This window comes from Ursus arctos, unplaced genomic scaffold (genome assembly GCF_023065955.2).
Source record: "Ursus arctos isolate Adak ecotype North America unplaced genomic scaffold, UrsArc2.0 scaffold_16, whole genome shotgun sequence".
NCBI lineage: Eukaryota > Metazoa > Chordata > Mammalia > Carnivora > Ursidae > Ursus > Ursus arctos.
In genome coordinates this window covers 53,284,715-53,311,342 of record NW_026622830.1, presented here as the reverse complement: position 1 = coordinate 53,311,342, position 26,628 = coordinate 53,284,715, and the positions used below count along the sequence as shown (strand labels likewise).

General features: G+C 45.3%; 1 protein-coding gene and 1 long non-coding RNA gene across 3 annotated transcripts in view; both read right to left on the bottom strand.

Annotated features, from left to right (window-relative positions):
* Positions 1-26,628, bottom strand: part of LOC125281957 (focal adhesion kinase 1-like) — a 344,868-nt gene that overhangs the window by 70,824 nt on the left and 247,416 nt on the right. The gene's annotated exons all lie outside the window — the stretch shown is intronic.
* LOC125281972 (uncharacterized) lies at positions 943-25,513 on the bottom strand. The gene is made up of 3 exons (XR_008959534.1): positions 9,947-25,513; positions 4,161-4,277; positions 943-1,041 (listed from the first exon to the last, which is right to left on the bottom strand). It is a non-coding gene; the product is annotated as an uncharacterized LOC125281972 (long non-coding RNA).

The window sequence follows — 26,628 nt, the reverse complement described above, 5'->3', positions numbered from 1 at the left end:
TAACCCAATCTCTGGAGCTTAGTTTTCCTCTCATTAAAGTGGGGGAACTGCCACCGAATAGCAATTGCTAACATTTGTGAATGCTGAGCACATTTCACATTTCTTATGGCATCTTCACCACAACCCTGGGAGAGCGGTCCCATCACCAGCACCCTTTGTCAGAGGAAAGAGCTAGGTTTAAGTAGTCAGTGAAGAGGGGCGCCTGGGTGGCACAGCGGTTAAGCGTCTGCCTTCGGCTCAGGGCGTGATCCCGGCGTTATGGGATCGAGCCCCACGTCAGGCTCCTCCGCTATGAGCCTGCTTCTTCCTCTCCCAGTCCCCCTGCTTGTGTTCCCTCTCTCCCTGGCTGTCTCTATCTCTGTCAAATAAATAAATAAGATCTTAAAAAAAAAAAAAAAGTAGTCAATGAAGAGTTCGCATGGAGAGAAAGCTAGGTTTCGGTAGTTAGAGAAGAGTTAGTAAGTAAGCAGCCAAGCCAACATCTGAATCCAGAGCCCATAAGAATAAAACACGAGTAAAAAGCACAGGCTCCAAAGCCAGACTGAGTCTGAATCCCAGCTTTGCTTTTTACTAACTTAGTAACCTTTAACCTCTGTTTCAGTTATGCAAATGTGAAACGGGCAAAGTGTAGCCTCATTCAGGGGATTACTGCCAGAGACTCACCTAGGAGCTGGATGGCCCAGTGCTGACCCTGTTGGGCCACTCTTCTAGGGCACATGCTGCTACTGTCACAACTATCAGGGACAGGACTGTCATCCTGCCTGCCTCTCTCCACACATAAAAGGCACTAAACAACTGATACTTCTTCCTTCACCTACTCTGCAAAATCAACTAGCTTTTATTTGTTTCTAGTATATGTCAAAGAAACCTTAAGACAGATGAAAGAAAAATCAAAACAAAAGGAAAAACCAAAACACAAATGTAGCAAGAGAATTATACTCACAGTTCTGAAGGCCACGATACCTCTGTGAAGAAATCAAACGTGGGTTTAAAGGAAATGCTCCCGGTTTCTCTTTCCTCTTTCCATAGTCCTCAGAGAACCTGACAAGGAGAGACAACATGCGCATTAAAACCCCCTTCCTTTCACTTCTTGAAGCTCTACTGAACTCACCCCTCAGCCAGTTCCATCACCTCCCACACAAGCCTACTGGGCAACGCCTGGGATGAGGGGTGAGAAGAGGGCACCATGTCCCTGTCTTCAAACCTATTTCTACTTAAGAAACACACAGGAAGGAGTGCCTGGGTGGCTCAGTCGTTAAGCGTGTGCCTTCGGCTCAGGGCGTGATCCCAGAGTCCTGGGATCGAGCCCCACATCAGGCTCCTACGCTGGGAGCCTGCTTCTTCCTCTCCCACTCCCCCTGCCTGTGTCTCCTCTCTCACTGGTATCTCTCTCTGTCAAATAAATAAATAAAATCTTAAAAAAAAAAAAAAAAGAAAAGAAATACATGTCAAGCAACTGGAAACTATTCAAACATATCAAAAATCATAAATTAACAGGGTGTGGTTGGCTAATAAGTGCATGATACAATGACAGAGTATAGACATCTGTTCCACTGCCTTCCATCAAAACTATACTAAAGAGATATTTTTTAAAAATGTTCTAAACAGGGGCGCCTGGGTGGCTCAGTCTGTTAAGCATCTGCCTTCAGCTCAGGTCATGATCCCAGGGTCCAGGGATGGAGCCCCAGGTCAGGCTCCCTGCTCAACAGGGAGTCTGCTACTCCCTCTCCCTCTGCCCCTCCCCGTTTGTGCTCTCTGCTCTCTCTCCTGTGCAAACACTCACTCCCTCAAATAAGTAAATAAATAAAATCTTTTTAAAAAATGTTTGAAACAGCACAGGGAGAACTGAAAGGACAAAAAAGCCAAGATTTTTGAAGTACTGAGGAAATCTTCTAACATGGAAGATTGAGACCCAAACAAAAAAGTAAAAAGAAGAAACCTGGAGGAGACAGAAACTATAACAGACTGAAGTAGAGTAAAGGAGGCAGCAGGCCCAAGAAAGCCAGGTCCTAATTCAGCAGTGGAACACACGGGAACCACTTCCACTTGCACAGCAGTGTCCTAGAAGACCAGAAGTGGCAGCAGCAGTGTAGACAGAACGGGGGTAAAAAAGGCATAGCCCCAAATACAGAGGAGCCGGGGAAGGCCATGGAAGCTGAAACCAGAACCTCAACCTCAAGCCAGGCACAACGTGATGCCCCCTCACTCTGAAAGAAGATGGGAGGGGGCATTCCCCGGAAAAGTAGAGGCGTCTATGGACTGAAGTCACCCTGCCCAGCTGCACTGAACAGAGCTGGACTTAATGACCGTATATACAGTGAACAGTGAATTCTCCAGCTCTCCTACAACAGACCACACACGCACACCGCTGGCTTCCAGATTCTGAAGTCAGAATTGTGCCGGAAAGAGACTGGAGAATATTTCTGGGGAATCTGATCAGCTCCAAAAGACAGATCTAAAGATACTAACCCTGGGGACCCCCAACACATGGCCCACCCAGAATACCCTGATGTAAAAGTCAAAGGGCCCCACCACGTCAGACAGGAGAAGGAAGGAAACAACCTAAAAGAAACAGAGACTATACAAACTATCAATAATATAGAGGTAAGACAACACTGCAATCAAGAAAGAAAAACAGGATGTTCTTCTAGAAAAATAGAAAAAGAGCCCTTGGAAATCTAAAGAACCTTTCTGAAATCAGAAATAATAAACTAAAGAAAAGGTTAAGTCAAACTGAAGTCATCTCCCTGAATAGAGAATAAAAAGACCCCCCCCCAAAAAAAAGGCAGAAAAGGAGGAGCAAAGGAAGGAAGAAGAAGAAGAAGAAAAAGGTATTAAGATAATTACAACCTTTGCCCAAGACAGCCAAGTTCTGGATAATAAGACTTCCAGAAAAACAAAATAAGGAAAAGCAAGGGAGAAAACCTCAGCACAGTAATGCCAAAGAGTATTCCCAGAACTGAAAACTCCCAGGTACCAGAATGAAGGGACCCGCTGAATATGCAGCACAGTGGATGAAAACCGACCACACAAGGTACACCATCACGATATTTCAAAAGACTTGGACAAATTGTAAAACTCCTACAAGCTTCTAAAGATGGGAGGGGGGAAAAGTTACATACGAAGGAAAATGAGAATAGCTTCTGAATTCTAAAACAGTAACATGAAAACAAGAAGGCAATGGAGCAATCTTTGAATTTATGAACAAAAATGAATTCCAATACAGAACTCTGTACCCAGCGAAACCATCAATCAAGTTTCAATCATGCATGGTCCCAAAAGGTTTGCCTCCTAAGCATCCTATGTCAGAAAGCCCCTGGAGAAAGTCTTCCACCAAAACACGAGCATCAACAAAAAATGAGCAAGGCGTGAGCTTCCATTAGAAGGGATAAGGGAATCCCCAGGACGACGATGAAGGGAGATTCCAGAATGGTGGCTGTGCACCAGGAGAGAGGGAAACAAGTCCAAGCCGGAGCAGTGTTGCTCAAGAGGAGGGAATGCTGAAGGCTGTCTTCAACTTGTCCAAAAACACTGTACTATCTTTTTAAAGTAATTAACGCCACCAAAAGGAAGAAGTCAGTGAAGAAAGACAAAGACAAGAGTTGCCACAAACATAAAATCCAACTCTGGACAAAAGCCAAACGATGAGAACAAAGGAACATCCAGGGACAACACAATAAAAGACCGAAGGAGCAAGCAGCTCGGAAAAGAACAGAACAGAGATCTCCAGGAAACTGTCTCCCAGAAATCAAATGTGAAGAAGAGATGAGTCTGTATGACCATGAAGAAAAATTACTAAGAGGCTACTGGATGGTATGGGGAAAATAGGTCTGGGGTAGGGGGTAAATTACAATAGGTATAAAAAGGGTTAAGAATGTGGGGGACTGATGGGGCACCTGGGTGGCACAGTGGTTAAGTGTCTGCCTTCAGCTCAGGGCGTGATCCCGGCGTTATGGGATCGAGCCCCACATCAGGCTCCTCCGCTGGGAGCCTGCTTCTTCCTCTCCCACTCCCCCTGCTTGTGTTCCCTCTCTCGCTGGCTGTCTCTATCTCTGTCGAATAAATAAATAAAATCTTTTAAAAAGAAAAAAAAGTGGGGGACTGAAGAAAGATAAGTACCCATCATAATGCCCTGGGCGCACCTCTATCACAGGACTTACCCACTGTACCATCATCACTGACTGACTTCTCTGTCTCCCTCCCTCGGCTGCAAAGACCTTTTGGAGAGGATCATTTCTCATCCAGTTATCACCCTGCAGAGTCCAGTACAACGCCTGCTACAAGAGTATACACAAAAGTAAAGGGTTTTTGTATTTTTTTGCATTTATTAGGGTACTATCTACTACATATACCTGCTATCCTCCGGAGAACTAGAATTCAAAGACATATGGACCTTGCTTGCCTTTAAATTTAAAGAGTTTCAACTTTTTTTCACACCTGAGAAAACAAATATTTCTCCTATATCCTCACTCTCCCCAAAAGATGAAAAGTTCACCAGGGGCTTACAGAACTTTAATAGTCCGGCTATCACTAATGGATATGGAACCCAAGACCTGATGACACTTGGTTGACATTGTACGCATTGTGTAATATGAAAAGAGTGCCGGCTTGGGTATCAGGACACCTGGTTTCTAGTACTTTAGAATTACTCCTTTTGAAGAAGAGGAAATCCCAACTCCTTGATATGACCTGTCGGTCCCTGAATGATCAAGCGCAGTCTGACTGTCATGCTATCTCCCGTGAATCCTACAAAGCAGCAACATTAAGCCATTTTCGGTGTACAGAACAACCTGTGCCCTCCTCGACACCTCCTCCACCTGGACCTTCTTCCCCGGGATGACCTGGACACATGTGCGGTGGGAGCCGTGCCCTTCCCCCAGGTGAGACACCTCTCTCCTGTCCCCCTCAGCACGCCTTCACATGACACCAGTATCTGTGGAGTCGCTGACAAATGCCATGCACGGCCCCAGGACACAAGGCAATAGACGAGAGAGACGCAGGACTCTCCGGTGGTGGAGCTTCCCGTGCAACAAACTAGAGCGGATGTTAAATCTGGCCTGTCAGTGTCTTCCTCCACCCAAGCAGCAAGATTCTGGGGACAACGACAGCCTAAGTTCCGCAGCCTCAGCACCGCCATCCCAGACAAATATTTAAAGCACTATTAAATAAAACCAAAGTGAAGGTCAAAAAGCCCCAGTGCCTGCAGCAGGTGAGTACCATTTGCTCTTTAAAAGCCCTCTTTTTCTACTGTCGTTGTTTGTTTGTTTGTTTATTGCCTCTTGTCTGTTAGGAGTATAAACCTGAAAATGTCATTCAGGGAAATCTTGCGAGTCCGCTGGAACTGGCTTTATTCTCCTTACTAACCGCAAACACAAGACAGCCCAGTTACTCCCCACGTCTGGTTTCTGTTCGCCACTCTATAACCAACAGCGCGCACTGGACCGAACACCTAAAACACACGATCAGAACACATGCACTTGATGCGTGAATGAACTAATGATGAATAAATGAGCGTATACACTGGCTTTGAGGGCCTTATAATTGCTCCTCACTTTAGTTTCTATTTTAAGGAGAATTCAAGCAGATAGCAACACCGCATTTATCAACACTGGACCTGCTGGATGTCTGCCATTGGAACTGCGGGCAGCTTAGGGCCACGTCCAGCATGGAACTACTAAAATACAAGCATAACAATTTGAACTAGTTCAACTAGGGCAGAAAACTAGGTATTTCCCCAATCCTATAATTAAAATGCTTAAATTCTTTTGCTCCAAAGAAAAATTAAACTTGGCTCATTATACAATGAAATAAATTGCCAGCTCCTTGAAGGTATTTGTAAGATGGACAATCTCTACGTTTCTGGCGTAAGTGGGGACATTTATACGTACACGGGGTCCTCAGGCTACTCTGAACTCTCTTCCCCCTAACATGCAAATGAGAATTTCCCACCAGTCACAACACACTCTGAATCTATGCTTCCTGAACAGGTAACATACTCCACACGATCACTTTGCTTCTAATGGTCTCGTTTCAGTGCACAGTCCAACCTGGACAGTCCCTGACACCCACCTCTCACTCACCCGGACAACAGTGACAACCTGCCATCTGCGGAGGGTGTGGTGTCATAGCAATCTCTCCCAAGTGCTTTACAAGCACCAGCTCTGGAATCCTCACAGCCCTAACTGATTACTACTCTTGTTCCATTTTGCATGTGAGAAAACAAAGTCCAAAAAAACTTAAGACATTTTCCAAGGTCACACAGCAGACAAGGGAGAGAGAGATCAGGCATTCAAACACCAGCTTACCTTAGAATCACGATGCTATTCTGGCTTCCCAAGTTACCCAGATATTATTACTGTTAAAACAATGGACATGATTTGGGCTTTCCAAAGCAAACATGACAGAAAGATTCTTTCTGAAGCTGAGTAACAGTCAACACGACACACTGCCATATTAGAAGATCTCTGGCTTGAATTAACCATGCAGGCTGAGCCCCTGGCAGGAAATGGTCCGCTTGATGCTAACTGCCAAATAAAGCCCCAAACCACTGTTTCTCAATGCACAACATTCTAACCATTTAAATTATCTGTGAAGGTCTCTAATGTCCAAAATATATAACCACTTCACACAGGTGTCCCTTCCTCTAAGCTCAGTGTACCAAAGGTTTCTGCACTCAGGCAAGCCGTAGTAACCTGTACTCTGAAGAACACAGGTCAGAAGAAACTTTCTGAAAAACCAAAAATGTATAAAGAATGCAAACATGATTATTAAAGTTATCTGGGCAAACAAAAGCTTCTTTACGCTTCAAAATAATTTTCTAGTCAAACACATTCTAATACTAGACAGTGGAGCAGCTCATAGGTCATAGGTCACTGCATCCCATTCATCTGTGTGCCAGCGCATGGTACAGGGTCTGCGGTCCAACCGGTAGTAAGCTACTGATGATGTGAATACATTAGGGAAATGAAGAGGCAATATTACTAATTGCTGAAAAACCGGTATTAGGAACAACAACAACAACAATAAATCGCCCGTTCTACATGCAGAGTACACGGTGAATACCAACTGCTTGCACTTCTTAGATACGCTGGTCAAACTCATCAGGGAATAAGATTAGCTTTTAAATCCCCACAACAGAAATAACTACATCACTGGGAACTGTATTTGCTGAACCTCAGGCTGATTCTTCTCTAACTAGCCATGTACTAAGAACTATGTTCTGTCACATTTGTCAAAGAGTTATGATAATCTCCACTTAACAGATAAGAAAACAGATTTAGAGCTTAAGGAACCTGGTCAACATGCAGGGAATAAGAATCGAATCTGAGGTTCAAAGCAAGACCTATCCAACACCCATCCTCTTAACCACCATTCTGTTCTACACTGTAAATAATATCCATAGAAAATTCCACTGCGCAAAGGCTCATTAAAAATACGAAAGAAACACTATTCTACTCAAATTAATTAATAGGCACAGTTAACATATTCAAGACAAGACAACGCTTCAATTGTACACAAATGAACGAATGGGCTACTAAGGTATACCTAAGGGTCATTCTGTCTACCTGAGAGAGGCACCAAAGGAAGGACCCATGAACCAAATGCGTGCAGTACTTAGCAGGAAATCTCCTGCAAGGCCTGGGAGTGGTAAGTGATCAAGAGACACAGTCGTGCGGGCATCACTGGCCTCGGTGGAACTGGAGATCACTACCTGGACAAATGGAAGCAGTTTGCAAAGCGAAGGGTCCCAGATCTAGGTAAGGAAGACGAAGCACATTCCCTCCTGCCTCTCCTAGAAAGAGCAACTAGGAAGGCTGGAAAGAGTAACTGCAGAAGCTCTCTGACCACTCTGAAAAGTAAACTGGAGCAGGGGGATTAGGAAGCAAGACTGGATTTAAACCACGACCAAAATCAGCAGATTTCAATACAATGGAAAGTCTCCTTGCATGATATCCTAAATGGGGAGGGCACACCCCAAACTTATTCAGCATAGGAAGAACCAGAAAAGCGTCAATTCCCGTGGGAGGAGAAAATCAACACAAGCCAATATCAAGAAGGGAACAAATATGACAATCAGCCCAGAGGGACTTTAAAACAACTACTGTACAAATAATTCCACAAACAAGCATACACACAACATACTCGATATCGCAAATTCTTCTTTTCCTTTTCTCTCTTAAACCCACTGGCTCTGGCCCCCACCACTCCACGAACTTCTCCCTCTAAGACTACCAACGACCTCTGCACTGCTCAATCCAATCATTAGAGCCCAGGGCTCGTCCTTTCGACAACTGACAAGAGCTGATCTCCCACTCATGTTCTCGTGATTTTCTTCTTACCCCACCGATGGCTCCCTCCTTCCAGAGTCGCCCAGGGCTCTGTCCTTTCTCCTCTCAGCTATGCTTACCTCCCAGGCAAGCTCATTCAAATGCTGCTTCTATGCTAACAAAGCTAAAACTTGTCCCTCCGGCTCAGCCCGACTGCCTGGCCTTGCGCTGGACTGACCGCTGTTCACTCTGCACCGCAGCCCCACCGCGGCCTGCTCCTGCGCATCACCGAGACGGCAGAGCTACTTCTCCCAAAACCCCTTCCTGCTACAGCTCAGGGCGGCGGGCAGTGAACGCTAATAAGAGGCAACGTGGGCAAAATGAAGAGAAACCTCATTCTCTTCAACTCTGCCAGCCCTCCCAGAGGTAGGGATGGATTCTAATTCCCCGTACGACTAATTGTCGAGAATGGCCCGGGTTTTCCTGACCAAACCCTGGCAGGTGTACTCTCTGCCGGGCCTGCTTGTAGGCTCCTTGGGGAAGTGGAGCATCACCGAAGAGAACTCAGTGAAACGTCCGACACCTCCAAGCCCAGGTGCTGACTGGCCCGCCCCCTCCACAAACCTTCCTACACACAGCCTTCTCCGTTCACGACAACGTCCGCCTTCCAGCTGCTGAGGCGAGAAACAACGGACGTCATCCCTGCCGCCTGTCTTCCTCCCACATTCCCCATCCAGTCTTGTCAGCAAGTAATGTTGGTTCTTCCCACAAAAGAGGCCCAGACGCTGTCCCCTCGCCATCATGCTCACCAACACCATCGTGACCGGAGCCACCATCCCTCACCGAAATGACTACAGCACTCCGGAACAGGCCTCCCCGCTCCCAGCCCTGCCACCCTAGCATACACGCTCACCACGGCAGACCGATTCCAAGCCTAGATCAGACGGCATCGCTTCTCTGCTCCAAACCCTAAATGGTCCCTCATCTTACATGGATGACAACAGAGAGTCAGTGAAGGAACGAGGCGAAGGACTGAGCCAACAGGTGTTCCCCACACTGCTAGGCTGTTTGTTCAAGGGGTCAATGGGACTGAAGAAGGGGCCTCTGAGGGCAGTCAGTGTGGAACTGCTGGTGAGAACACTTTTAAAGATATTAAGAAAACCCTGATTTAATACAACCTGGAGTAGAATCTGCTAAGACACATTATAACTGATGACAGTAAAAATATCTGCAGAGCAGAAAAAGGGTTAGCTGGAAAATTTACAATGATGAAAATATAAGTTGCTTAAAGCATTTAAACTATGGTTATTCAGTCTATCATTCATGAGCAGGAGCTTTCTGGAAAGTATTCGAACCCATCATGTGTTACTGAGCCAGTAGTACCAACGGCAACCTCATGAAATAGCCTGACTTGTCCTACCACACTGCAGTTCAATGGTTTGTGCAAGGCTCTGTTGTGACTTTTCAACCGCAGAGCCAAGACTGAAATCTACTTGAAAAAGACCCCCCCCTTTACTCATCACTATTACCAAACACTCAATTGCTTCGGAAATTAGCTTTTGCTCCTACATGTTAACATTTCTTCATGAGCTCAGCCTAAATTGACAAGGCACAGCAGCGCTCATATGAGGGACTTCGGGCAGTGAAGGCATTTCAGTGGCTGCAAGCATCTTACTCACAAGCAACGTCCGACGCGGCCACACGGCTCCCCCGCCGCCACAAGTTAGAGCAGCGCCTGCTGACTCACTCGGAGGAGCGTGCAACTCCTGACCTCAGGGTGGAGTTCACGCCCCACGCTGGGCATAGCGGCTAATTAAAAATGAAAAAAATTAAAAGTTAAAGAGAGAAGTGGATTTATGTCCCCACACAAACGTGTAGCAGATGTGTTTTGAGCTCAAACTACAGTTCCAGCGGCATTTCTCAAACCTCAATGCAAGTACAATGAAAATTCACGTATCTCAAACCCACTTCACCGAGCAACTGAGGCACTTCCATCAGACCATCCATCGGAGAGAGGAATCTGCGCTGTAATGACGTGCGGAAAGGCAAACATCAAAAAGAATCTAGTGGAATTCTATCGATGTCTGCCAAACGATGAATACACTAAACTGAAATGATATGCTCCCGAACTGGTATCAGTGTGCAAGAGCACCTACGAGTATGCAGACACTGTCAGAGATGACATCTGTAACCTTCCGTGACGATCAGCCCCGAGACTGAACATTTGTCATTGGTTGTGATGATATGGAACACTACCTGTGAGCTCCAATTACAAAACATGTTATCCAACCCTCCCCCGAAAAAAAATTCCATTCTTATTAGACCTGTATTAAAATATATATACATACTCAACTATTATTTGAAATTCTGTCAATAAAAATTTTATAGATATTAGTGTTCTCTCCTGTTATGTAAGTACTTACATAATATCCTTCATTTTGCCTCTTAGTCTGCAAAACCTAAAATATCTACCATCTGCCCCTTCACAAAGAAGCCTGCCGATCCGTTTCAGTCATCTTCCCCAGATCTTCTGACCACAGGTACAGCTAAGGCACATACCACATATCTTTAACTTCTCAGCTGTTTTTTTCTTTTTAACTTAAGTCTGTCATTTTACCTTTATTCCTTATAAATTTTACCTTGTTGATTTTAGCACTTCATTACAACCTGTCGAAGTATTTTCAAATCCTGATTCTAAAAATGAACGGTCTCCCAGCATTAACTCCTGTTCTTTACTCAAATTCTTGATGAAAACATTACGACAGGTGTCAAGTATGACACACTTCTGGAGACATCTTCACTTGGGTGCAGAAATTCTGGTATTTTAGTTTTGTGGCAAATTACACTACATGTGGTTGCAATGTATCTTCTACCTACAAGCAGTAATTTCTTTTCTTTTTTTTTGGAAGATTTTATTTATTTATGTGACAGAGAGAACACAGCAGGCGAGTGGGAGAGGAAGAAGCAGGCTCCCAGCGGAGGAGCCCGATGTGGGACTCGATCCCGGAACGCCGGGATCACACCCTGAGCCGGAGGCAGACGCTTAAGGACTGCGCTACCCAGGCGCCCCAAAAGCAGTAATTTCTTGAACTCCCTAGTAATGACAGGAATAACAATTTACTTTCTAGGCTGTATGCAGGAAAGGATTAAGCTTGCCCCAGGGAAGATTTGGCCATTGCCCAGCTCCTGGGAAGTCACCTCTGAGCCTTTGGAATCCCCTGCCTGATAAGGCGGTCTTTGTTTAGCTGGGGGCCTTCGGCCACACCAGACAGTCCATGCTAACAATTTGATTTCTGGTGGAGCCTTGCGCCACACACGACACCAGTTTGATCTCCAGAGGGACTGGAGACTAAACTCAGCCATGTAGGCAGTGCCTATGGGACAACCCCCAATACATATCCTGGACACCAAGGCTCAGGTGAGCTTCCCTGGTTGGCAGCATCGGTGCTGGGAGAAGTCAGCACACCTGCACTGCGAGAGGACAACTAGAAGCTCATGCTTGGTCTTCCCTGGACTTCGCCCGGTGTGCCTTTCCTTCACTGACTTCTGTCCGCATCCTTGCCCTGTAATAAACCATAACCATGAGGATAATGGCTTCTCGCAGTTCTCTAAGTCCTTCTAGTGAACCACGGAACCTGCAGGTAGTCTTGGGGGCCTCCCAAACTCTAGGTCCTGATGATTTACAACGTCCTTACAGCAACACTACAGCAGTGTTCTTTCAGCACGAGGAGATGCTAGTTTAAAATGCAGGTGACAGGGGCGCCTGGGTGGCACAGCGGTTAAGCGTCTGCCTTCTGCTCAGGGCGTGATCCCAGCATTATGGGATCAAGCCCCACATCAGGCTCCTCTGCTGGGAGTCTGCTACTTCCTCTCCCACTCCCCCTGCTTGTGTTCCCTCTCTCGCTGGCTGTCTCTGTCTCTGTCGAATAAATAAATAAAATCTTTAAAAAACAAATAAACTAAACTAAAATAAAAAATAAATAAAATGCAGGTGACAGGCGTCCACATCAGCAATGATCATCCAACATCTCTGTGGGATAACACCAGGCATTTGCATTAAAAAAAATTTTTTTTTTGAGAAAGAAAAAGCCAGATCACGAGGCGGTGGGGCAGGAAAGGAGACTCCACACTGAGCACAGAGCCTGACACAGGGCTGGATCTTATGACCCTGAGATCATGACCTAAGCCCAAAACAAGAGTAGGACGCTTAACTGACTAAGGCACCAGGCCCCCCTGCCTGCATCTCTCATATACTCTCCTTGGTGATTCTTACATACACTACTTTCAGGACCACTGACGTACCCAAAAGCTTCCTGAGGCAGTGACCGTCTTTTTTTTTTTTTTAATTTACTTACTTACTTACTCACTTATATAATCTCTACACACAACGTGGGGCTCAAACTCACAACCCCAAGATTAAGAACCACATGCTCCACCCACTGGGCCAGCTAGGCACCCCAGGACTGTCTTCTTTTTAATGAATCCCCATCAGGACAAGATGCTCAAGAGTCAAGAGTGACTCAGGACAATGCTCTAAATCTGGTAGAGAAGTGAGAACAACTGGCATTATTAGTCTTCTAAAACTTAGACTATATACACGTGTGAGATTTGTTTTGTCATTCCTCAAATATCCAAGACAATGTAGAAATAAATGACTGAATGCAAACCACAAGTTACTTGGATACAGTGTGAACAACGGATTCAACGGTGTCCATTTCTCACCCATTTTTCAATTACATCCATTTTTTTCAATCTCCTGACAGTTAATAGGAAACCTGAGTTTTAGAAGCTGTCTTCATACCCTTCTCATCTACTAAAAAGATCACCCGTGAGCTAAAGGTCAAGACAGCTGAGAGAATCTTGAGAGTTCTCCTCTGTCAGTATCAAGGAGCCATTTACCCAAGGAGCCTTACCCTGTTATTTCTTCCTCTCTACAGTGGGAGCCCCGGACCAGCTGATCCCTAAATTTAGATCAACCTCTAAAACCCTAGACTACCTAAAACAATAAAAATAAAGGAGGCAAACACCCAGTGGAAAAGTTTAGAATTTCCAATGAAATAGTTGAAAGGGCAGACTCAAAGACGAAAATCAAACATCAACTCTTCACCAACCAAATCATCAACCGTCACCCGACAAAAATTAATTCATATGTAGACAACTTGCATTTAAACTAAGTTACTCCTGCTACCTCTTTTATCAAGTCAATTCCTTAGGACACAACTAATGTATTTTTCCCAAAGCAGAAAGCAAAGCTTTTTTTTGCCATGACACAGCCAAGGAGACGCCAAACTTTTTACCTACACTGGAATCACAATTATCCCCAGCCTGAAATCTTAAGGGTGATATTTTAAACAGCCTAGGGGTTTTCACTTCTAACGTCTACACCATCACTGAATTCCATCATTTCTTAGATCTTTGCCATTCATGACACTTGGCCCTTAATGGAGGTCACAGTCCTGTCAACAGGAAAAGGGAAACTTTCTCAGACATAAACCCATTTCCAAACGCTCCCCTCTAAGCCTCAACTTCTATAGGGCAGCCATATATCACCAAAAACAGCAAATCTCTGCACGGACTGCTATAATCTAGAGTCTGTAATTCCTAAATTACATATAACGCTAATGTCAAACACGAACCAATCCAGTTTAGACTCCAGGACACCACATTCATCTGCCTGGTGCGAACATAAACCACCAGCTGCCCAGTTCCTCCTGCATCTGTTCACGGAAGAGCTAACTGTAACAGGACGAGTTAGGTACTGTCTTACAACTATTAACTATCAACGCACTTCTGAGCGGACAGAAAAACTACACTCCTTTTTGGAACTAACACAGCCAACTAAAAGTGACACTGGTCCATCTCTCAGAGCCATGGGACTGTTAAGATATTCCTAATAGTTTATAAACTTTAGCTTCATCTCATGTACAACAGCATGTTGAAACATCCATGCCAACGAGAGTCCCAAACTCTCCTGGCTGGCCTTCTATGTACAAAAACCGGGCCTTGTTTTGTCTCTCGGAGGCCAGGGGAGACATCTGCACTGCTGGCTGGTAGACCTCGGTTGGTACAGTTGGGCTCAGGTGACAGCTTCATGGGCCTGTGTTTTATGTAGCGGTCTGGGATGTATGACACTTAAAGTAACAGTCCTGTGATTTGGATGCTTAGCTTTCCCTTACAGCCTCACACCCGGGCAGAGTGTCAGACATCCACAGTCCAATAACAAGGAGTGCCCCCGCCTTGGGCTGGGCTCACTTTTGATAATGGGATGAAAGCCCAAGCATCCTACCCCAGGAAAACAGCTCATGTGCATACACACAATTCTGCGTACCGCTTCTGGGGTTCATGGACCTAGGAGACAGCATTTCCTCCTTAAGCAACAAACAGTCTGATCAGTAAGCACTTAAAAACAAAAAGATCTTCATGGACTTTTCACCAAGGGAGAAATCTGGGAGCCATCCTGGAATTGCTCTGGACACCCCCTCTCTCAGCCCTGGCTCTTCATTTCCCAGGTCAGAGCCTGGAGACTGGCTGAGAAACAGGCTTCAAATCACCCTCTCTCCAGTTCCTCAGTCACGCCCTTAATTAAGGCCTTCTTCACTTGTGTGTACAACGTAACTGTAGAATTAAAAGGACACAGGCTGTTAGATTGGACCATCTGAACTTTGCCCATCACTTTACTAGCTGGGCGACAGACACCGGGCAGCCATTCCCTTAATGACAAAGGCTTGGCTCCTCTCCCTTCTGAAGCGCATGACTGCAACAGCTCCTTGACCGACCCTTGTACTAGGTAACCACCCGCTTGTCATAGGAATCTGCTCCCGTCAGAATCAACCACACGCTGCTCTGATCTTGTCAATAGTATCAACCCTACCTCCTTCTCGACCCAACCCTTTCTGTACTCCTAAACACTAGTAAAAACATCCAGTCTCACAGACCCCAGCCTCTCCCGCCTCTGCACCGTTAGAGCGGGCATGTCCTCCACGAGGCCCTGCCTGCTTCCCACCTTCCACTCTCTTTCTACAGATCCCTGCAGACAGCCAGACCTGAAGAGGTCACGGCATCTGGTCCACAGCCAGTTTCTGTATGGTTTTGGGCTAATCAAGGTTTTTACCCTTTTAAAGGTTGTTTAAAAAAAAAAAAAGGCAGCTATGTGACAGGCCCTATGTGGCCTACAAAGCCTGAAATGTTTACTATCTGACCTTTAACAGAGAAAGTTTGCTGACCTCTGAGCGTGACCGTGACGGGGACATGCCCTCCAGGTCCTCAGAGCACTCTGCTCTGGCACTATCACTGTAGGCATCACACTGCACGCTGACTGCCTCACTCCCCTCCTGTCTGTGCCCCCGGGGGCTGACACTACACCAGGCACAAGACAGGGATTTAATACTGTTGACGCCTCAACAACTGGGTCCACGTATACACAGATTTTTTTTGATACATGCCGCATAGTAAATGTAGTTTCTCATAATTTTCTCAACATCCTCTTTTCTCTAACTTACCTTTTTATAATACAGTATATGATACACATACAAAATATGTGCTAACTGCCGATTCTCAACTATGGGGAAGGGTCCGGCGGCCCGCACTGTTCAGGGGTCAACTGTCCTGGCACTTTACATGTGTACACCATCCCACATAGTAACTGCACGCAGAGCTTCAAAGATCACAGATACTAGAGTTTATATAGACAGTATCAGAAGTCACGTGACTAAAGGCAACGCACCAGTATTTGTACCTCAACCTCCTGTTTCCTAGTTAAGATGCTCTTTCTACTAAAAAGACCTGCGTCTCTACACAAACTATGATACCTAGACATCTTTGATTACTAATACCTGAGACTTTAGCTAAGGGTAAAATTTAATTTTTGACTCGCTATTTAATTTTGATAATTTTTAAATTACTGCTACTTTTTGTAAATTAAAGAAGAAAGAAAGAAACAGACACCCTAAGGAAGCACTAGGCAGGTATTTGTAAATTAAATATCAGTACTTAGTGGTTTTCTACTCAGTGCACCACAGCCTCCCATGATCCCACCTATACCGGTCTGAGAACCCACACCACCTTAGAGACAGGCTCCATGATACGCCTGTCAAAGAGGCTCAATCCTCTGTCTAGCTGTTCCTGCTCTAGGCGGACTTTGGAAAAAGTCAAGAGTCCGGCCAGCACTGTGTAAGAGAACGCTCCATGACGATGAAAATGTCCCATCTCTGCACTGTCCGAGGTGGTAGCCACTAGCCACACCTGCATACTGAGCACCCAAACTGGGGCTAGTGTGACTGTCAAACAGAACTTTTCATTTTATTTAATTTTAATTTAAAGAGCCACACACAGCTAGCAACGACTACAGGAGACACAGATCCAAGTCTAGACTCCAAACACTGCAGTGAAATAAAACACACTTTTCCCTGTATCCTTAACTACAGGCTATGTTATCTGGCCCAATCATTCCCCTGAAAAAGACTAAAAAAGATGGACAGAATACTTTAAAATCTTAAAATCAACCAGAAACTGACAAGACAATAAGGAAAGAACAGGCCAAAATTAAAGTGAAATCAGGAACCCAAAGAGATGAACAAGCACAGAAACCACCTCTGCCCTGCAGTCATTTGCCAATTCTGAAAATTTTCAACTTTCATTTTTACAACCATTCAGGGAAAGAGGAGTAAGAATCAAAAGCTGGGTCCCTTAGGGTGTTTAACCAAAAACACTACCTCCAGAAGCAGGGCCCTAAAGGCTACAGAGCTCAAGATAAAAGAAACCAGAGGTGAGTCACCTCTCCAGTAAAATCACAGCACTGGGCGGTCCAAAATACCTCAAGCCTTAAACCTGCTTTAAACTGGTTGAAGCAAAAAAGAAAAAAAAAAAAAAAAAAAAGCTCTCAGAAGGAGCTATATCTTCATTCTATGCCTCAATAGACTCCTACAAATAATCAGAACTAAGTTAAGAATCCTACAAATAATATCCTACACCATAAATAAAAATGAATCACAGACCTAAATGTAAACCTGAAACTTTTCTAGAGGGGGATGGAGGGAAATAAAGGAGAAAACCTTTGTGACCTAGGATTAGGCAACAACTTCTTAACTACGACACTGAAAAAGCACAGTCCAGGGGTACCTGGGAGACTCAGTCAGTTAAGTGTCTGCCTTGGGCTCAGGTCATGATCTCAGGGTGCTGGGATTGAGTCCCAAAGGCAGCAGGCTCCCTGCTCAGCGGGGAGTCCGCTGCTCCCTCTCCCTCGGCCCCTCCCCCATCCCGCTCTCTCTCCCTACCTCGAATAAATAAATAAAATCTTTAAAAGAGAGAGAGAGAATGCAAAAACAAACCATAGCATGAGAGAAAAGCACAGCACACATCTGACAAAGACTTGTATCCAGAATATATAAAGAACCCACCAATAAGAAAAAAAATTTAATAGGCAAAAGATTTGAACACCAAAAGATACACAGGTGGCAAAACCACAAAGAAAAACCATTACACACCTATCGGAATGGCTGAAAAGCTAAAAGACTAACCATACCAAATGTTGCCCCAACGATCCAGCGTGACTGGAACTCTCACACAAAGCTGGGAGGAATGTGAAATGGTTCAGCCATTCCAGGACAGAGTTTGACACTTTCTCAAAAAGCCAACATAGGCCTACCACAGGATCCAGCCATTACAGTGCTAGACCCAGCCATTTCCAGGAAAAACAAAAGCCGATGGTCACATGAAGACTTGAGCAAAATTATTCAAAGGCTTTATTTGTAATAACTCAAACCAAGAAACGACTCTCCACACACTGATCACGTTCGACGTCATTCCAAGCAACAGCAGGAAGAAATTCCTTGCAAGTCAGCAAGGGATTCTAAAACAGATACAGATCTGCAAAGGGTCAAGGAGGGCCAAGGTATGCTTAAAAAGGAACCAAGTGGGAAGAGTTCCACAATAAGACCTGTTATAAAACTAAAATAATTGAAGCAACTTAAACTGGGCAGTACCAGTGGAATTCAAGAAAGTCCAAAACAGATGCACATACACACGGACCTTTCATTTCCAAGAAAAGGGGCACTGCAGAGCGCTGGGGGAAAGATGCTCTTTTCAATGAACGGTGTTCGGACAACTAGCCTGTCCACAGGTTAATGAAGCTGGATTCCTTCTTCAGATTATGCACCAAAACCAATTCTGAGAGAATTACAAAGTTAAAGGTTAAAAGCACAAGTATAAAAGCATTTAGAGAATAAATGAGGAACTAGTTCATGACCTCAGGGCAGGGAAAGACACAAAAAGCTTACAAAGGAAAAGACTGACAAATGGCACTAATTAAACTTAAGAACTTCTATTCATAAAAAAAAAAAAACACACAAAAACCACTGAGTCAGTGAAACTGCATATGACAAAGTGGGAAGAGACAGCAGCAAAATACATAACCAACAAAGAATGTGTGTTCTGAATATATATAGTCTACAAATCAATTTAAAAATAACCTAATAGAAAAATATGGGCACTTCGAAAAACAGTGCATCCGAATGGCCAGTAAATGTATAAAAAGATGTGCAACCTCACTGTAACCAGGAAAAGGCTATTTAAAACCACAAGGCAGCAACACAGCAGAAACCACCAGAAGGGGCGGGGCGGGGTGACTGACACAAGACCAGAGCAGGGCTGAAGCAGTCATTAGAGAGAAGACTGGGGGGCGGCTGGAGCCTCCCAGCACAGCGGGGAGCAACAGGAGACTCCCTCACTGAGAGGTGCTCCAGGCCAAGCGCTCTGATGTACATTTAGTGGGGTCACAGTCTATAACTGACTATAAACTAGAACTTTAACTTCACTTGACCAATGTAAGGAGAAAGAAACTGTTTCAGATCACTTTTTCCCACCAGCTCATTCCTTTTATTTTCTCCATCACAGGGCTACACCACTGACTCAGTCTGATGGGGGCCAGAAGAGGTACGTGGAAACATCCTTTGTACTTCGCGTCCACATTATGGTAACCTAAGTCCACCCGTCTGTCCCTAATTCTCTTCTCTACCTTAGTAACAACTTCATGTACTTCAAGATCACAAGGCCCCCTCAGCAGGAGCACAGAGTCTTCTTCAATCATTAAACCAATGACTGAGGGCCAACCCACTATAGGAGGAGGAGGAAGCTGTGAAGGACCCACAGATCCGTACAGGATAATACAGAGTCCCTGTCCCTGAGCTCACAATATTCTATTTGCCTTCAGGTGCGTCCAACTCTGCATAAGACATAGTAGAAAGTAAGCATATCACCAATTCCATCTTTGAACACTAACTTTTATCTAGCTCTGATCTTAGGGAAAAAATAAAGGACAAAGGCAAAACAATACATATTAAATTTAGATATGACTTTAATGCTAGGCATAGAATCAATTCACACAATACTGTTTTAGTAGTCACCCCAAGACTTGGAAATCATCCTGACTGTAATATAAGCAAGCCAATCTTTCAACACCAAAACAAAACCACCAGGGAACACGTGCCTTGAGCACCCACATATACACACTTTCCTGCTATCTGCCAAAAACCACAAGTCCAGGGGCCATACAAATTGCTATTTCAATGCAAAATCATTTATTTAAAATCCAAACCAAGATTCAAAAGAATTTAATGACCTCAGCATAAAACATTCAAAATCCCTAAACAAAATTAGTTGTGAGGTCTTCCCAAGACTCTAGAAAACCTGAAAAACATACTGAAAAAGAGTCCTGAAGTGAAGGCAATCTCACTAGCAAATCTAAGTGGTCAGAAGCCAAACACATGCCTCTGCCATTTACGACTGATTTTTTGCCTGCTACGACTTGCATTTCTCTTAAAACACTCTCAAGTAGTGGTTGACAGACATTAGCATGCAACAGAAGCTCCTGGACAGCATGTTCAAACAGACTGCGGGCCCCACCCCCCGAGTCTGATTCAGGAGGTCAGAGGTGGGGCACGAGCACAGGCATTTCTAACCCGGCCAAGTGATGGTGATGCAGTTGTACTTTGAGAACCACTGCAAACAACCAGTTTACTGGTTTACTGTGGTGTGCGCACGCATGTGTTTCCCTTCGCAATAAGCAAGACCAAGGGGAACTTGCTGAGGAAGAACAAACTCTTTTTTTTACCCAAATACTGACTTTTCTTGCCTGAGTGAAGGTAAGTGACCTGTTGCTCAAAACGTTTACTCTGAACAACAACGTAAAAGACTCTCTAAGCAGATCATCGGAAGGCCGGTGTGTCATGGAACTGGCATTACAGTGTTAGGAAGATGGATTTTTTTTTAAGATTTTATTTATTTATTTGACAGAGAGAGACAGCCAGCGAGAGAGGTAACACAAGCAGGGGAAGTGGGAGAGGAAGAAGCAGGCTGCCAGCGGAGCAGGGAGCCCGATGTGGGGCTCGATCCCAGGACCTTGGGATCATGCCCTGAGCCGAAGGCAGATGCTTCACAACTGAGCCACCCAGGCGCCCCTGGGAAGATGCATTTTTAAAAATGGTTTCAGGGCATAATGTAAAACCCTTGTAAAGTACATGATGAATCCAACTGATTAGTAAAAGATACATTAGAGCTTCTAGACCAGTCATCAAGGATCTTTTATAAATCCCAACTTCCTAGGTCTTCAGAATATAGAATGAGTCCTAACGAACACATGACCAATTCCTACAAAATTAATTTCTAGAAAAAAACATTTGAAAACCATAAAGGGACAGAGAAATGCCTTTTTCCCGCAGCTCAAGTTTCATGATATTTATAATCTAAAATAAAGCAGACAAAGATAGAAACAGATAATCCAAGTTCTCCCTGGTATCAAGTCCTACCTGGTTTGTAAGTAAGGTTCTTTACCAAGGCAAACAAAAAACAGTGGACTGCTGACTGATGCAGGAACAGTTCTCCAACAACGAATGAGCCTGGGTTCTTTCATTCAATAAATATTGTGTCAGACACTGGGGATGCCATAGTGTGTAAAACAAAGTTTCTGCCCTCGTGTTGCTTAAATTCTATAAAAAGACACACAATGCACTACAAATATGAAATGTATAAAACCACGTCAGCTCTTTCTTCAGTCCATCAAAGACAAACACATGGTGCTTTGGTCACAAGTAGACCCAACAAGCACCTACCATTCACAGCACAATCCAAAGCACCAGATGGCAGGACTTTTAAGATAGAAAATGGATGCAGAAAGGAGATCCTAGGCACAGACAGCCCATAGATACAACTTTTTAGGTTCTTCTGAGCCTTGGTTTTGGTCCACTGGCCCTAAATAAAGGAGGACAGAGTACGTCAAGTCTTAAAAGCACTATGGAAAATTCTAAATCGGCGAGAACGAGCACATTCACTTCAGAAACATTTATAGAGCAGCAATGTGTTAGAGATTATAAATTCTAGGATTTACTACAAGGGGATGAAACCTGCATGAGAAATTTACAATTTACTTTTCCCTCACATTACACCTTGCTTCCCACAAAACTATATTCATAAACACTGACACCCCCCCCAAAAAAAGTCACCAATGAAAAAACTCTGTAACAATGTAGAGGTTACTAAAGCACAACCTTGAACAAATAAGCGTCAATCACTGCACTATGCATTATATATTTGTATTTAACTGATTTTAAATTAACTTAAAACAAACAATTTTGGTATGTTCATTAAAATGTTTACCTACACCATGTTGGCCAGATCACAGCTTCATGATATGAAAGCGTCAGATTCAAACAGAAAATATAATTATTTCAACTCTCCCAGACACGGTACTTACACCTGCATGCTACTCACTCCCCCTTCGGAAGGCTGGGTTCAGATCTGTGAGACTACTGCTGCTCTAGTCCTGTCTGGTCCTAGAAGCTGCGCAGAGAGTTCAGCAGGCCCAGCCAACAAGGACCTACCCCTTGTGAGCCAAGAGGCCCACGGCAAGCTCCTCGAACTCCAAACTTCCAGTGTCTCCTCTGCAAAAATGAGGATAGCAATAGCACATTCAATGGTTCTCAGGAGGAATAAAGGAGAAAAAGCATGAAAGCAATCACCTCAGGTCTGGCACGTGTCATCTCCCAGATTTAATTCATCAGTAAAAAGGTAGTGACACCTACCAACAACACACAATACCCCACACGTAGCAGTAACATTACATCTCCTCCCCTATCAGTGGATAACATTCACATGTATGACTTTGGTCATTTTTCTTGTTCTGAAAAATGAGTTTACAGTAAATGCCAATGTATATCAATAAGATCTAGGCAGAATTTGTTTCGTTCAATACAAAGCTTGCAAGGAAAGACCTTCATGTCCTGACAAATAAGTAAACTCTGTGACGATGCTACTTGTTCCCTTCTCGGAGGCTTTCAACTGCTAAAAAGTGGCAATAGTGCCACCCAGCCAAAAACATCTATTTCATACTTTCCTCTAAAAACCACTTCATTAGTGTTTATGCAAATCAGACCATAATTAACGGCATTTGCTAAAAATCTCACCTATCCTGAAAGTTGAATTACATATGCCTATCTGAATTTTATTTCCATGATAGAGCCTAGCAAAAAAAAACAATACAACTGTTACAGACAGGAAGAGAGGGGGTTCTTCTGGTACTTTATAATCAGAAACACATTTATGTAGTTCTGAATGGTAAGATTTGGCACCATTCCTAGAAATTAATGCCACAAAGTGGTAGACAGCAATTTCATTTCTCCTACACTAGGTTGCCTTTTGGTAGTCATGAAATGGAAGAGAGAAAAAAAAAAAACCTTGCACAAATATTAGCAGAGAGAAAAAGCCATCAACGGTTTAAATAATCCACTACGAAACATGGTTTTCAGAAGAGACATAAAAAAACAACTACTTAAGGCAGGTGGCTGAGGCACTGAAACACAGGTACACCCAAACAGGAGCTGGAACCGCGCTCATCCTCTTCCACCGAGGATCCGTCTAAGGACAGAGATGCGACTTCAGATTTGAATGCTTACTGCACTCACAAACTTCCTGGAATTTACTACTATTCACTCAAATAAGGTCATTTACTTTGCCCAAGTTTTTAGAATTTGCATTTTAAATAATTTCTATAGGCATCAGTAAAAATTCCCAAAGACCCCCACAGCAATATTTTGCTAATTATTTAAGGGATTTTAGTAAGGACATACAGTAACAAAATAAGTTCTTAAGCTCGAGCTTTAAGACAAAATAAACTACTACAGAAACTAAACTTTACTGGTTTACAAGCCAAAAAAAACCCCTCATTTCACAAACGATAGAATTTTTAATTATATTGAAATTTAAAACAAGATTTTAGCCGAAAACTGTCTAAACTGAAAATGTTTACTTTCAAAAGTTAAAGACTTACATATTAAGACTTTGACTCTCATCTTTCCTGTGTTACCCTTGAGACAAGTATTTTCTCAAAATTAAGACACTTAAAAATACAGGAAAAAAGGTTTCCATAAAATCTTTAGAGATAGAGAAGTAGCAACTCAAAACTAACATCCAAAAAAGAAGAGTCATGTTCAAAATGACTCTTTACTACACGATAGAACATATACAGTACACAGAAGACACTATAATTTTTCCTGCGGGAACTAATCAGCATTTTTTTAAGGGGATAGCTTTAACAATACAATTGTTATTTAGACAATTTCTCAAACTTCCCAGCGAGAAAAGTTATGTGACTTGCTGAAGAACCCAATTTTAAGAATTGGGATGTCAAGTTCTCTAATTTCCAACAATGGGCATGGAGTGCTAGAGAAACGATGTTAGTGAGAAATGTTCTAATGATCTGCACTGTGGCTCCTAACTTCTGGTTTCACCGGACACTTCCACCCCATCGCACTCATGGAGCTTCACTCCTAATCACGACTCACCTTCAGCGGACCGCCGGCCTGAAAAGAGGCTGAAGTCCTCTCTCCTGTAGGGCTCTGCCCCAGGACTCTTGGCCCCAAACCTTAAACACTAAGTTCTGGATTCAATGTCTTTATTTATCCAAGGACTTGCTTCTTGATGCATCATAACCTCTGAACAATGCGTAGGTCCTTTTATTCAGTGTATATACTCAAGTCTTAGGTTGATTGTGGGATCCTTTAAAAGACAGCAATGGGTTTTAAACAATCTTTCCCCAGTTTTCATTATTAAATCAGAGTATATGATAATCACCGGAAAGATATTACTTAAAGAATGTGTAACATGGGATCTTGCTGCTTCGACAACATTTAGCACACAAATGTATTCAAGACACGAGTGGTAGGCTCATTCAGTGTTTCACCTCCAAGGACAGCCACAAAGAGAAAACAATGTACTCATAAAGACACCGGAACGCAAACTTTCTTCAGAAGTTTCATGTGTTTAAATATTGCAGGATGTTAAAAATTATCTCCAAAGCACAATGGCATGAAAAAATCACCTACATTGGATCTCAACAAAAATAAGGTGAATGCTAATTTGCAATGTATCTTTCCATCACTTCATCCACCTTTCAGGTTTTCAAGAGATGAGACAACTGACCAGAGTTCACACATTTCCAAGAGAAGACTGCTTCCATTATGAGTTTTACAAATAAAATATTAAGAGTGAGGCTCTGGTATTTCATTTCAAATAGTAATGGCCTATTTTTCCAACCACGAAAATGTTGACATTCTACCTAAGAATCCCAGCGTTGGTCGTCTTATGTACAGATCCCCAAATCCTTACACCGCCTTCAGCTTGAATGTATTTCAACCAGTTCCCATAATTACTACATTACTATTATCTTAGTCTCACTGCCAAAAACCCAGCTGCAGGCTAACCATGCAAGAATGAGACACTGTTGAAATGACTAAAAAAATTTTTTTACCCTTACTGCATTAAGCTAAATCCTGCAATTAAATAAAACCAAGTAACACACACACCCCTCCTCCTCCTCCTGAGAAAAGAAAGGAAAGGAGAGAGAAAGAAACAACAAGTCCTTCTTCCACCTAAGCCAGAAGCAGAGCTGGGGGCTGGGTTGGGAAGAGGTAAACTTGGAGGCACAATGAATCAACGAGGTCTCCAGGGCTTTCGCCCCAAAAACCACAGGGCCACAGCAAGTTGAGCGCCAGCTGCGGGGAAAGAGCTGGCCCGGATCCGGGTTCGAGGCTCGCCCTTCCCTGCCGCAGGGCCAGTGAGTCCCCATATCGGGTCAGGGCTCTTCTCCCCCCTCCAGGTCCCCAAGGATTTCCCTCTTCCTCCTCCTTTCTCTCTCCCCCCTTTTGTCTTTGAGGCAATTGGCCAGCTCCCAAGGAGGCCGGCTGGCCTCCCCAAGCCCCCGGCCTCCCTGTGCGCTCCGGCCTCGAGCCCCTCCGTCTCTCCGAGACCCCCGAATCCACCAACTTCCCCATCTTTCACGAACCCCCCCAGGCCTTCTCATGTCCCCCAAACCTCCCCGTTTACCCGAGCCCCGGCCTCCCCTCGTCCCCTGGCCTGCCGGAGCACGCCGACCTCCCCACAAGTCCGTCCTCCACCCATAGCCGTTCTCCCAGAACACGCCCCCTCGTCCCCCTTCCCTGGCCTCTCCTGTCCCCCCGGCGGCCTCCCCACATCCCCGTCCTCCCGGAAACCCCCAGTCCGTCCCACATCTCCCGACCCGCCCGCGCCCCGATCCTCCCCAGAGTGCCGCCCTCCCCGGGCCCCTCCCTCGTCCTCCCCACTTCTCCGGCCTCCCCACATCCTCGGCCTCCCAAGCGGCGCGCGGGAGGGGTCCGTCTCCGCCTCATCCGCGGCGCGGACCGGCTGGTTAGCCCCGCTCGGCCCTCCGCCCGCGGGCCGCGGCCCTGCCAACCCCCAGCACCAGGAGCCGGCCCACCCGCCCGCTTCCCGGCCCCCGCCCCCTCCCCGCACTCACATGTACCGCGCGGGGCGCCGGGAGGCGAGGGCAGACCACTGCGAGGCGGCGCCGCGAACCGACGGGCGGCGCTCCCTCCAACGCCTCACGCCGCGGGCGCACAGCGCTCCCGGCGGCGGCGGCGGCGGCGGTCCCGGCGGCGGCGGCGGCGGCGGCGGCGGCGGCGGCGGCGGCGGCGGCGGCGGCGGCGGCGGCGGCGGCGGCGGCGGCGGCGGCAGTAGCAGCAGCAGCAGCGGCGGGCTTGCGCCCTCTGGCCGTGCTGCGTAGGCGAGGGCCGCGCATGCGCGGCGACCGGCTGAGGAGCGCTTCACCGCCCCGGCGCGCGCCCGGCCGCGTCCCCGCGCCGAGCTTCCGCCCCCCCCACCCCACCCCCTCCGGAGGACCGGGCATGCGCCCGGTGGCCCGCGCATGCCCTGCACAACACGGGGCTCCGGTCCCGAGACCGCGCCGGACAGTCGCGCGGGGCATTCAGGACGGCAATGGACTGAGCGAGCCTGTGGTGGCCGGGTCTGGGGAAGCCTCGGCGGAGGCCGGGAGGCG